We start from the raw sequence: 11,876 nt of genomic DNA on the forward strand, positions 1-11,876 counted from the left end.
CGGTTCCTATCCACCGGATTCGAATGAATACGAGAAAATTATATACTAAATGTTCATTGGTACAGTTCTCTTTGTTCTTCAGTTTAAAAATTTCCCCTTGCAAATATTCCTAAGCTAGGTATTTTCTTCGAAAATTTGGTACCTTCAAAAACTGCAGAAAAATATTCTGTTAGCAATCCAATTTGTTGGCATCCTAGGGATCTAAAGGGATATGACAATGGCCGATAAATTGGTGTACATTATGATAAACAAATTACCTCTTTTGTAGATTAAAATTAGTGGAGGAAACGTTTAAATACTTAACTTGATAATCTAACCAATCAAAATTAACTAAGTCCCCAAAGTTGTTAAGCCAATGAATAAGAATAAGTTATTGTTAAACTTTGGAAACTAGTGTAATAAACAGCCCATTGTCCTCCCTCTCTCTCTTTTGGCAAGCAATACTTATAAGCCAAAATTGATAAACAATTAAAACTCATTAAATGTCATAACTTCCCGATAAAGGTTTTGTAATCAAAGGTGTATTAGGCAAAAAATATTTTATTAGATATACTATCAAAATGTTAAAAACTAGCTAGAGGCCTCTAGGGTGAACTTAAGTTATGGGGTGGGGGGGGGGGAAGTCAACCCCCTTTTCAATTTTAGTTTTTAGGAAAAAGAAAAAAATTAATTATTGAACTTCCCTGGACCTATGCTAAACTACACTGTATAGAAGAACCATATCTGTTCATCTTTTTTGAGATACTATAGTAGACATACACACACCTAGAGATCCTGTTACTTTTATAAAAGAATTTTCTGCTAAATTGCCTGGCTACTCCACTAGTTGTAATTAAAGAATAGTGGTACCAAAGTTAAATAAAACTTTTTCTTTCATCTTTCACTAATTTATAAAAGGCTGCTCGCCATTTATTTCCAAACTTTGACTAATCATATTCATGGATAAGAAAAAATAATTTTATACTATTCTATAGAGGATTTTTAAAATCTATTTTTATCAACGTTGGCTAATATTGAGCATAGGTAAGAAATCATTTACTAAGTATATTTGCGATTACTTTTATTTAATGAAATCTTTCAATTTTTAACATGTACAAAACGGCCTGCTTAATTGCTTCAAGATCCATGTCAGATCTATATAGGAAATAAATGTCTATAAACGAGCTCAAGTTTTCCAAGGAATATATGATTAAAACTCATAGTGCTCCAATAATCCATAATAAACTCTCATTGCCCAGAACGATAAGACCATTATTTTACTTTATTAAAAATAAATTCATTTTTTTCATTTCATGTTGCTATTTACCTTATATTGATGTATTTAATTTCTAATCATAAAAAAGAAAATTTAAATTTATAATATGATAAATTTAAGAAAACTATGTTTTAAAAGAATTCGATTGTGGCGACATTTTGTGTGTTCAAATATTAAACTAAAATTGTAATCATCATCATTAACCCTTTGGTGATGGTAATGTAAAGAAAAAAATATAATTTAAAAAAATCTTTTAAAAATTATTTAAATTATTAAATATTTACTTTCTTTTAGATAGTAATGCCGGGTGAGGAAAATAGATTTATTGAGAAATAGATATGCATATAGAAAACTAGCCAATAGGGAGATAATTATATCGAGCCAACTCTAGTTTATTTATAAAAGGCTGCTCGCCATTTATTTCCAAACTTTGATTAAGAATAAATATAGATTAGATATGATAATTTTCTACTTATTTACAATTGGCTGTTTGCCATTTTTAACTTTAACTAAAAATAAAATAGATATGACAGTGATTTTACACTAAATTTTAAACTAAGACAAATTATAAACAAAGATTGGAAATTAAATTTTTTTATTAATTTATGTAAGGCTGCTCGCCATTTATGTCCAAACTTTGACTAATAATGGGGATAGATTAGAAATGATAATTTATTTTCCAGTATGGCATCGAATCCGACTAATATCCTCTGGATTAGAACCGGTTATAGCATATTATGAAAATTCAAGTATAGCATCATATTACAGACATTTTTTTACGAATATTTAAATAAAATCATTATCATTTTTGTTAATAAAACAATGATGACAACATCAACAATTAGCGAAGCCTAAAAATTATGGATAGATATCTGAAAAAGTATGTAAAATAAATCACGAAGCCTTTAAAAAATGTATAATGGTCTTTTAAAGCATAATAAGAAAAAGTGAAAATCTAGGAATCGATCCAGCACTCCAACAAATAGCAAGTCTTTATAATTATTAACTTTCTGGAAAACTTTGCTACTAAAAAATTGGAAATTAAAATTTAGTCTTATTGTAATAAGTAGAATATCAATTCTGATAGCACAATAAAATAATAAATCTTTATTATATTTTATCAAAGGATTTGCAAGGTTGAATATTTAATCTTTGTTATATTTAATCTTTGATTATGTGTGAACAAGAATTTCAGTAGAATCACAATGGATATAGAAAACGTGGATATTATGACAGCGGTATGTTTGTTGTCAAGTTTGCTATTATAGTCCTCAGATATTAATCAATACGTTCCTCCATGGTCAAGGTAAATGCATAAGGGAGGGGGGATATTGTTTTATTAGCCAACTTGGAGAAACATTTTTTCAGGTTATGAAGAAATCTCTAACAATATCCACGTATTTTATATCCATTCCTATAACGCTGATAAATTTGGGTATTGTACTTTTACAAGCGAAGCATTTCTATAATTAGTGTCTGTCTGTACGTCCGTACAACTACCCGTCCGTCTGTAACGTTTAAGCTCTTGTAACATAAATACGTTATAACTGTCCTATAGATATACTATGCCCGATGATTCCTGTATCAATTAGGTACGTTTCTGAAAGCGTGGCAACTCTATATTCATTACCAGTATAGCATTATGTTCATTTGAAATATTTATGTTCTTTTTTATCTTTTTGAAATTGTTGTATGTATATGTTTTTGAATCCAGGAACAATAAGACAAAATATTACAAGCATCGCACTGCAATCAAGTTTAATTATGACTAAATAAATATATATTTACAGAATAGTTGAAATTTGAAATACTTATTATATTTGACTGAAAAAAAATATTTTTAATGTAAATTTTATAATGTTTTAACACAGGGAGGAAGGGTTATTGGAGAGATAATTATACTGGTAACCAAAGTTAATAACCTTATATCATATTTATGTGCTAAAAAACTTGAATACTTTTATTGTATTTTAGTATCAATATGTATTGTTGTAAAAACTTTTCATCCTATTCTTAATCTACATAAATGTGTTATTAATTGAATGTTTACATCAATTGTCATATCCCTTAAGATACCTGATTGCAACGGTGGTTTTGCCTGTTTGTCCAGTTTGACCGCTAGTATGCTCTCGTCTGTTCATCATAAAGTGTTACGTGCGCAGAGCATTATTTGACCGCCCCATAGCAAGCGCGCTATTGGTACAGCGCGCGCGCACCAAATTAACCACCATAGCTCCTGCGCTTTCATCGTTTTAACAAAATAATGGGTATATAAGTAAAGCTCCTTTACCTCAGAGTTATCTGGTTTTCAATTTTTCACGGAATATCATAGTTATTTTTTTATGGGAATGTTCCCATTAAGGTTATTTGGAAGTGATATATGTTTAATATTCTATATCACAGTCGAATTACCTTTATGGATTTTAAACTCTACATAAAAACCAAGAAGCAATCAGATATTCAATCGTTTTATTTCTTTTTGTGTTGTTATATTTCAAGGGACATAATTCAGTGATTGTTTATCGCTTTGAAATCACTGGTTAATGTTCTTTGAAATATAGCAATCGAATCCCAAACTAAAATAGATTAAAAGCACCACTGGACCAGTAACTATATAGAGATAAGGTATTGTCTCTATAGTCATGGTTATATAATATACATGACACTGCTTTATTATCAACCATCTACACTCCATATTCTATATGTCTATAGATAAGGTAGCGACTCGAATCTACATGACTAGAGTAGACACTGCTTTATTATCAACCATCAGCGCAAAAATTCTAATGACTATAGATAAGGTAGTGTCTCTCTAGTCATGATTATATTATATACATGACTAGAGTAGACACTGCTTTATTATCGACCATCTACACTATATATTCTATATAACTATAGATAAGGTAGTGTCTCTATAGTCATGGCTATATAATATACATGACTAGAGTAGACACTGCTTTATTATCAACCATCTACACTATATAATCTATATAACTATAGATAAGGTAGTGTCTCTATAGCCATGGTTATATAATATACATGACTAGAGTAGACACTGCTTTATTATCAACCATCTACACTATATATTCTATATAACTATAGATAAGGTAGTGTCTCTATAGTCATGGTTATATAATATACATGACTAGAGTAGACACTGCTTTATTATCAACTATCTACACTATATATTCTATATAACTATAGATAAGGTAGTGTCTCTATAGTCATGATTATATAGTATACATGACTAGAGACCACACTACTTTATTATCAACCATCTACACTATATATTCTATATAACTATAGATAAGGTAGTGTCTCTATAGTCATGGTATATATAATATACATGACTAGAGTAGACACTGCTTTATTATCAACCATCTACACTATATAATTATATAACTATAGATAAGGTAGTGTCTCTATAGTCATGGTTATATAATATACATGACTAGAGTAGACACTGCTTTATTATCAACCATCTACACTATATATACTATATAACTATAGATAAGGTAGTGTCTCAATAGTCATGGTTACACAATATACATGACTAGAGTAGGCACTGCTTTATTATCAACCATCTACACTATATATTCTATATAACTATAGATAAGGTAGTGTCTCTATAGTCATGGTTATATAATATACATGACTAGAGTAGACACTGCTTTATTATCAACCATCTACATTATATATTCTATATAACTATAGATAAGGTAGTTTCTCTATAGTCATGGTTATATAATATACATGACTAGAGTAGACACTGCATTATTATCAACCATCTACACTACACTATATATTCTATATATAACTATAGATAAGGTAGTTTCTCTATAGTCATGGTTATATAATATACATGACTAGAGTACGTAGACACTGCTTTATTATCAACCATCTACACTAAACATTCTAAATACTTATTGGGAATTGATTATAAAGTTGCTTCGCTTATAATATTCTAACATGTCTAAATTAACGAAAAAGCTATCCTTTTCAGACGTACGGACGGACTGACCCTAATTATAGAAAAGCTTCGCTTTTAAAAACAATAAAATCTACGTATGTATTTCTATAAATAGACTAAAGAATAAATGTTGTAGTCTTTTAATGGATTTAAAATTGGATAAAAAGTTTGTGGAAAGTTGTGTGTCCTACCAATAAAAATAATATACAATAGAGGGATAGTTATGCATTGGTTCTTAGACAAAGCCTTATTTTTTTAAACCTTCCCAGAACATGAGAAGCTACATTGAAAACGAAACGTTTTCGGTTAGAAAGAGCATTCAGTATAGACAGACATTCTTTTACTTTCAGATAAGGATGTAATAAAATACTGAATATTGTCTAATCGTTACATTAATTACCCTGTAAAAGATCAAATAAGAGTTCAATAAGCTCTGAAATTTGTACCTAATTAATTGTAGGAATTATAATGTAAATTTGACTTATTATTATAATTCCTAAAACACATAAAATCAGGAAGGGAGGGGATATTGGATTGTTTCATTGGCCCCCAAAGTTTTATGATAATGTTTTCTTATTCGTCGGCTTAACAGCTTGTTTCATTAGGTTGAGTGTACAAAACGTCTCAACCACTGATAATATACAAAAAGGGTAATTTTGTGTATTACCAAAAGGGATGTACATCAATTTATCGGACATTGACTTATATCCCTGCATAAGAAGTGAGCACCTCTATTGGTTTATATATACTAAAGGATACATGATATGTTCAATATTGGTTTAGGTTATTTAAAATGTTTTTCTTTCAACTTGTTATACATTTTCCTTTAGAATTTGAATTTAGTTCATCAAATTTAAAAAAATAATATTTATGTGCCAGTGATTTTCTTGTGGCAAAGCTACTCCTACTGTCTGTCCGTAACACTTTGATTAATTTTGTTTTCTCAGCTTCCCCCCCCCCCCCCCAAGAAAATAGCTTAAAACCATGGTAGGACCAGTAGGTGTATTTTCCCAAGATCAAAAGCTTCAGGTGGACGGACAGAGATACTGCTGTTGTTAATAAGTTAGTTTTTTTTGTGACCACTGAACATCTGCTCTATAACACCATATTGCCTATTTTCTAAAGCTATTATGGATGTTTGCATCCTTGTTTATCTCAAATTACTACTCAAAACTAATATCTACTTTGATTATATTTTGGTAACAAATAAAATAGTCTTTAATAACAGCCGAGAAAATCAAAGCATGGAATCCTGACGGACGGTCAGACAATTTAAATTATAGAGAAGTATCGCTATCTAAAAAAATCAAAGTGCCACTAGAGGCCTCTAGGGGGCGTAGCCGCTAGTTTGAATTATAAAGTAGTATCGCAATCTAAAAGTATTGAATGTTAGCCCTGATATGTCTAAAAAAGTTCTTTGTTTATTGACCTTAAAACCATCAGATAATGTTGCATATAGGGTGTTTCTTCAATCTGTATTATAATATGCAAATACTTTTTATATATAGTCTAAATTATATTGTCTAGATTGTAAGCTATTATTGTGAATTTAAGCTCATTAAAATAATTCCAGCGATCCTCATGATCAGAAAGTCCGCGCGTCCTTTTCAAACTTTATATTTATACTTTGACCAAAAAACTTTTTCCTTACGCTAATTGTGGATGTACATCACTTTACCGTCCATTGTCTTATCCCTTAAGATCCCTGAGAACATGTCAAAATACTGATTTTATCTTGAAAGATGATTCCCCGGAAGATTGGGCACATCTCTAACAAATACATGCATTTCTATAATCAAATATTGTAATCTAAATTTGTTGATTGCTAAATTTTCTAATTATTTGCAATACTTAGAAACAACCTATTCTATTTAAAAAAATCTTTCACCAAAAAGTGTTTGTACAGTCTGTATAAAATATAAAAAAATTGTTTATTAGTACATACCGACTTTAAAGGCTTGGCTACTGCTCCTCAGCTGCATATAGTCCTCAAATTTAAACCGCCTGTGTTCAAAATATGCAAAAAGATTGATTGTCTGAACAGGTATAAACATCTAGCCAATTTTAAAGTTAATTAAACGATTTTACTGAGACTTACACGCAGCTGCCGAGCCCTGTTTTGATTTGATAAATACAAGTTAATAACGGAAATTTTCTCACCTCTATTTATGAAGTTTTGAAGAGTATTGTTCTTGTTAATTCAGACACATATCAATTCTATTAATCTTTAACTGTTTTTGGTTTATATTTATTTTAAAAATATTACTTTCAGGAAAACTTACATTTTGCCAGTATTTAGGTAGATATTAATCCCTTTTTCTATATAAAAATATTCTTAAAAGGAATTAAACTTAACCTATCCTAACTTAACTGATTGCTTAACTAAACTTAATCTATCATACTCTAAATACTGGACTTACCAAATTGAAGAAAAACACAGGGTGGGTGGGAAGGGTTTTTTGCTTTTTATCACCAAGCTGGATTTCAATTTTAATTCTGAAAAAGTATATAAAAATTATATAAAAGATAGAAGATAGAATAAAACACAAAAATAATAAAACATAAATAAATATAAAATAACTTATTTCATAAACAGCTAAGAGAAAATTTCCATTCGGTTTCAATTGATCTTGAAACGGTCAAGCCTTTTGCTTTTTTTAAAAACCTTTACAGTTGTGTAGAAATACTCTAAGCATAAAAGTTTTAGCATACGATCTAGCTAGTAATGTTTATAACAACTGACAGATTATTTAAAAAAAAAAAATTTATCATTAATAATTTAAACCAACAAAGAAGATGGAAAGTTTTAAGCTACAACTCTCTCTTTCCCCAGATTACCAAATTTTATAAATTGAAAGATTTAATATTGTTTAACCATTATGTTTCTTAATTAGGTATACAGAATAAAATTGGTATGTATTATAGTTTGCTGTACTTATCATTACAATCTAGTTTTTTACTTTCGTATACATAACTGTGTACATTGATAACAAGAAATGGCCTAAAACTCAGAACCCGAGTGAAGCTTATTTTAAATATGGAGATTGCTATTCTAAAATATTTACAGTAAAGTCTCACCTCCAATCTTGATAAAGCAAATAAAAATCAATGTTACATTTACCACGGCTATTCAATATATTTCACCAGGGTTGGAGGGACAGGACAATGGCTAAAATATTCATATTCAATATATTTACCAGGGATAAATGGATAGGATAATCTTGATAAGCATATAAAAATCAATGTTACATTTACCACGGCTATTCAATATATTTTACCAGGGATAAAGAGACACAACAATGGCTAAAATATTCATATTCAATATATTTAGCAGGTATAAAGGAATATGACAATCTTGATAAAGCAAATAAAAATCAATGTTACATTTACCACGGTTATTCAATATATTTCACCAGGGATGAAGGGACAGGACAATGGCCAAAATATTCATATTCAATATATTTACCAGGGATAAATGGATAGGATAATCTTGATAAAGCAAATAAAAATCAATGTTACATTTACCACGGCTATTAAATTTATTTACTAGGGATATAGGGACAGGACAAAGGCCAAAATGTTTATATTCAATATATTTCACTAGGGATAAAGGAATAGGACATAATGGCTAAAATATTCATATTCAATACATTGACCAGGGATATAGGGAAAGGATCATCTTGATAAAGCAAATAAAAATCAATGTTACATTTACCACGGCTATTCAATATATTTCACCAGGGATGAAGGGACAGGACAATGGCCAGAATATTCATATTCAATATATTTACCAGGGATAAAGAGACAGGATAATCTTGATAAAGCAAATAATAATCAATGTTACCTTTACCACGGCTATTCAATATATTTCACCAAGGATGGAGGGGCAGGACAATGGCTAAAATAGTTATCTACAAACCTTTGTATGTACCCAGGGAGGGAGGGGACATTTGACTGCTTATTACAATGGTCCCCAAAGTTTTATAATAACACTTCTTTATTCGTTGGCTTAACAACTTTGGAGAATTTTGTTGAATTTTGAATGATTTGTTCAAACGTTTCAACCACTAATTGTAATCTACAGAAGGGGTATTTTTGTGTACCATCATTGGAGATCCCTGCAATAAACCTAAAATGTGTGTTTGGAAAATATTAAAAAAATTCTCCATTGTCCTATCCCTTTATCTCTGATTATATTTGCAATTTAAAATTTTTATCAAGGTATCGTTTTCGCAACTGGCTATAAAACAAGAATGATTACGTTATATAGGGCTTGGCAATTGCTTTGAAAAATATCTTATTTAAACTTTCTTGAATTTAAGTAAGTATGTATTGCATTTCAGACAACTTTTATTGTCGGTTCATTAACTTGATATTGTTTCTATGTGTCATACGACTGATATTGCAGGATGTAGGTTCGAACTCGCGACAACATCTTTAAGGAAAGGAAAGTTATAAACTTGTCAATACAAACTGCTATGCTTTCAAAATTATACCAATTTGTTACAGGAACTTTATGGCAAGGTTTGAAATCATACTTATATTAACGACTATATATGTAGCTATCCGTAATTGAGGAACATATGGACCGACAAAAATTGTAGGAAAGCTTTGCTTTTAAAAATGCTCGAATTGTAATCAATATGTTACATTATCTGAACCATATATGGAACATAAAATAGTTATACGTCAGTAAGTTAGAAAGATTAGATTAGTCTTTAAAAGGCCTCACACGTATTATTGGCTAAATTTATTAAAGCTTGCTTAGAAAGAATTTAAAAAGATTTCCAGTATGGCTTCGAAACCTATAAATATTCGCTGGATTAGAACTGGTTCTCAGTCATACCGAAAAATCATGTTCAGCATCGTATTACAGACAATTTTCCTCGAAAAGTACAATAAAAATCTTAGAATTCATACCAGTTTTGCTAGCCCGGGCCTTATGGGTTATCAAAACTGGTTTAATCTTATTTTTTTTTATTTTAATAGCTGTGGAAAGCTGTCTATAATACGTTGCGATAAATAAATAATAAAAATGGGTGCATTTAAATCCCCTACCTCCATTTAACAAACTACATTTTGAACCCTGCGTAAAACATTTTTAGAATTACTTCTTGTTAGCTTGAAATAAAAGTATCTTTTCAGCTTTAGAATTAGATTCTGGACTCAACTTTTTTTCCACTGTTAAACAGGGCACATATGTAGAAATCTTAAATTTATGTATATCTCCAATGATGATAAACAAAATAATTCCTTTATAGATTAAGATTATTGGCCTAAAAGTTAGGACACTTCTTGTTCGAACAAATAAGATAATGTCTTTGAGTCAGCCAATGAGAGAACTGTGGATACCAATCTACAAAAAGTCAATTCAGGAATTGTTAGAAATAGAACAAACAATTATTCTAGAACTATTTACTGGGTTTTTGTAAATTTTTAAAAAGAAGTAAGGGTACTTACTAATTATATACATAAAGATGCTTCGAATCTAAATTATAGTCATGATTTTTTATGTTTTAAAAGACACTTGGATGATTATAAAACACCTTAATCTACCCTAAAAGGGCAACTATATTATAGAGATGCTTCGCATCTTGAATTTAAACTCCATGATATCATTTTCCCTTTCAGCGTCTTCTCTTTCATTCTGCACTTTTATATTCAGGAATATTTTCAGTGTTCAGGGGTGTAGATTATTTACTTAAAAACACGTGACTGTGACTTATAACGTAGCTCATCCGCTCGTTGTCAAGAGGTAGGGGTTCGAAAAAAGGGCTAAACACCGCGTAATGACTAAAGACGTTAAAAATTATTCATACTACTGCTGTGTCAGATGCGCGACATGAATAGATAGAGTAAGGGGAATGTATTGGCCAAAAACAGGCGCATCTCATTACAATGTACTGTTAGAACTTCCAAGACAAAGTTTGTGTTATCAAAGGGTTGACTGTCTGGAAGACGTATGAACATATAACTATACACAGCATTAAACTAGGTTTGGTTACAAGATACACTAAAAAAATTTCGCCATGTATTTCGTCCTCAAGGCTATCTGAGCCTAGGGAAAGATAATTTACAAGAATATAATTTTTTTTCTTCATATTTCAGGGATTTAAGGATACACAATGTGTCAAAATTAATAATTTCGATTTTAGAAATTACAAGCGGTTTTAAGGGAAGATATATATTACCCAAGATGACAACAAGATTTAAGAATTATAACTGATTAAGAAAATTAAGTTAGGCTTTTCTAATTTCCTTTGGGGAGAAGAGGGTGAGGGTGTCCCTCTTCCTTAACCAAAAGTTTTACCTGCAGAGTAATGGGTTTTGATTGACCTCCTTGATCCTGTTTTTCGGTCTCTAGGGGCATAGCCGCACTTTAATTCCTAAAAATAATACATACTATAAAAAGCTGCTCTATTAGAAAAATGGACCATGGAAAGAAAACAAAGTAGCGGGTTTCGTCGTATGTTCACAGTAGCTTTTTTAAGGTTAGGTTAGGTTAGGTAAATGTTAATGATTGCCCCGAAGGTTAGGAAATTGGCCCTGTGGGATAAAAGTTAGAAATAGTAGAAAAGGCTACTGTGAAAATACGACGAAACCCGCTACTTCGCTTTCTTTCCATGATCCGAAAGAAATAAATTGATATTC

The sequence above is a fragment of the Acartia tonsa genome, chromosome 6, assembly GCF_053477335.1.
Source record: "Acartia tonsa isolate MP-2025a chromosome 6, ASM5347733v1, whole genome shotgun sequence".
Lineage (NCBI taxonomy): Eukaryota > Metazoa > Arthropoda > Copepoda > Calanoida > Acartiidae > Acartia > Acartia tonsa.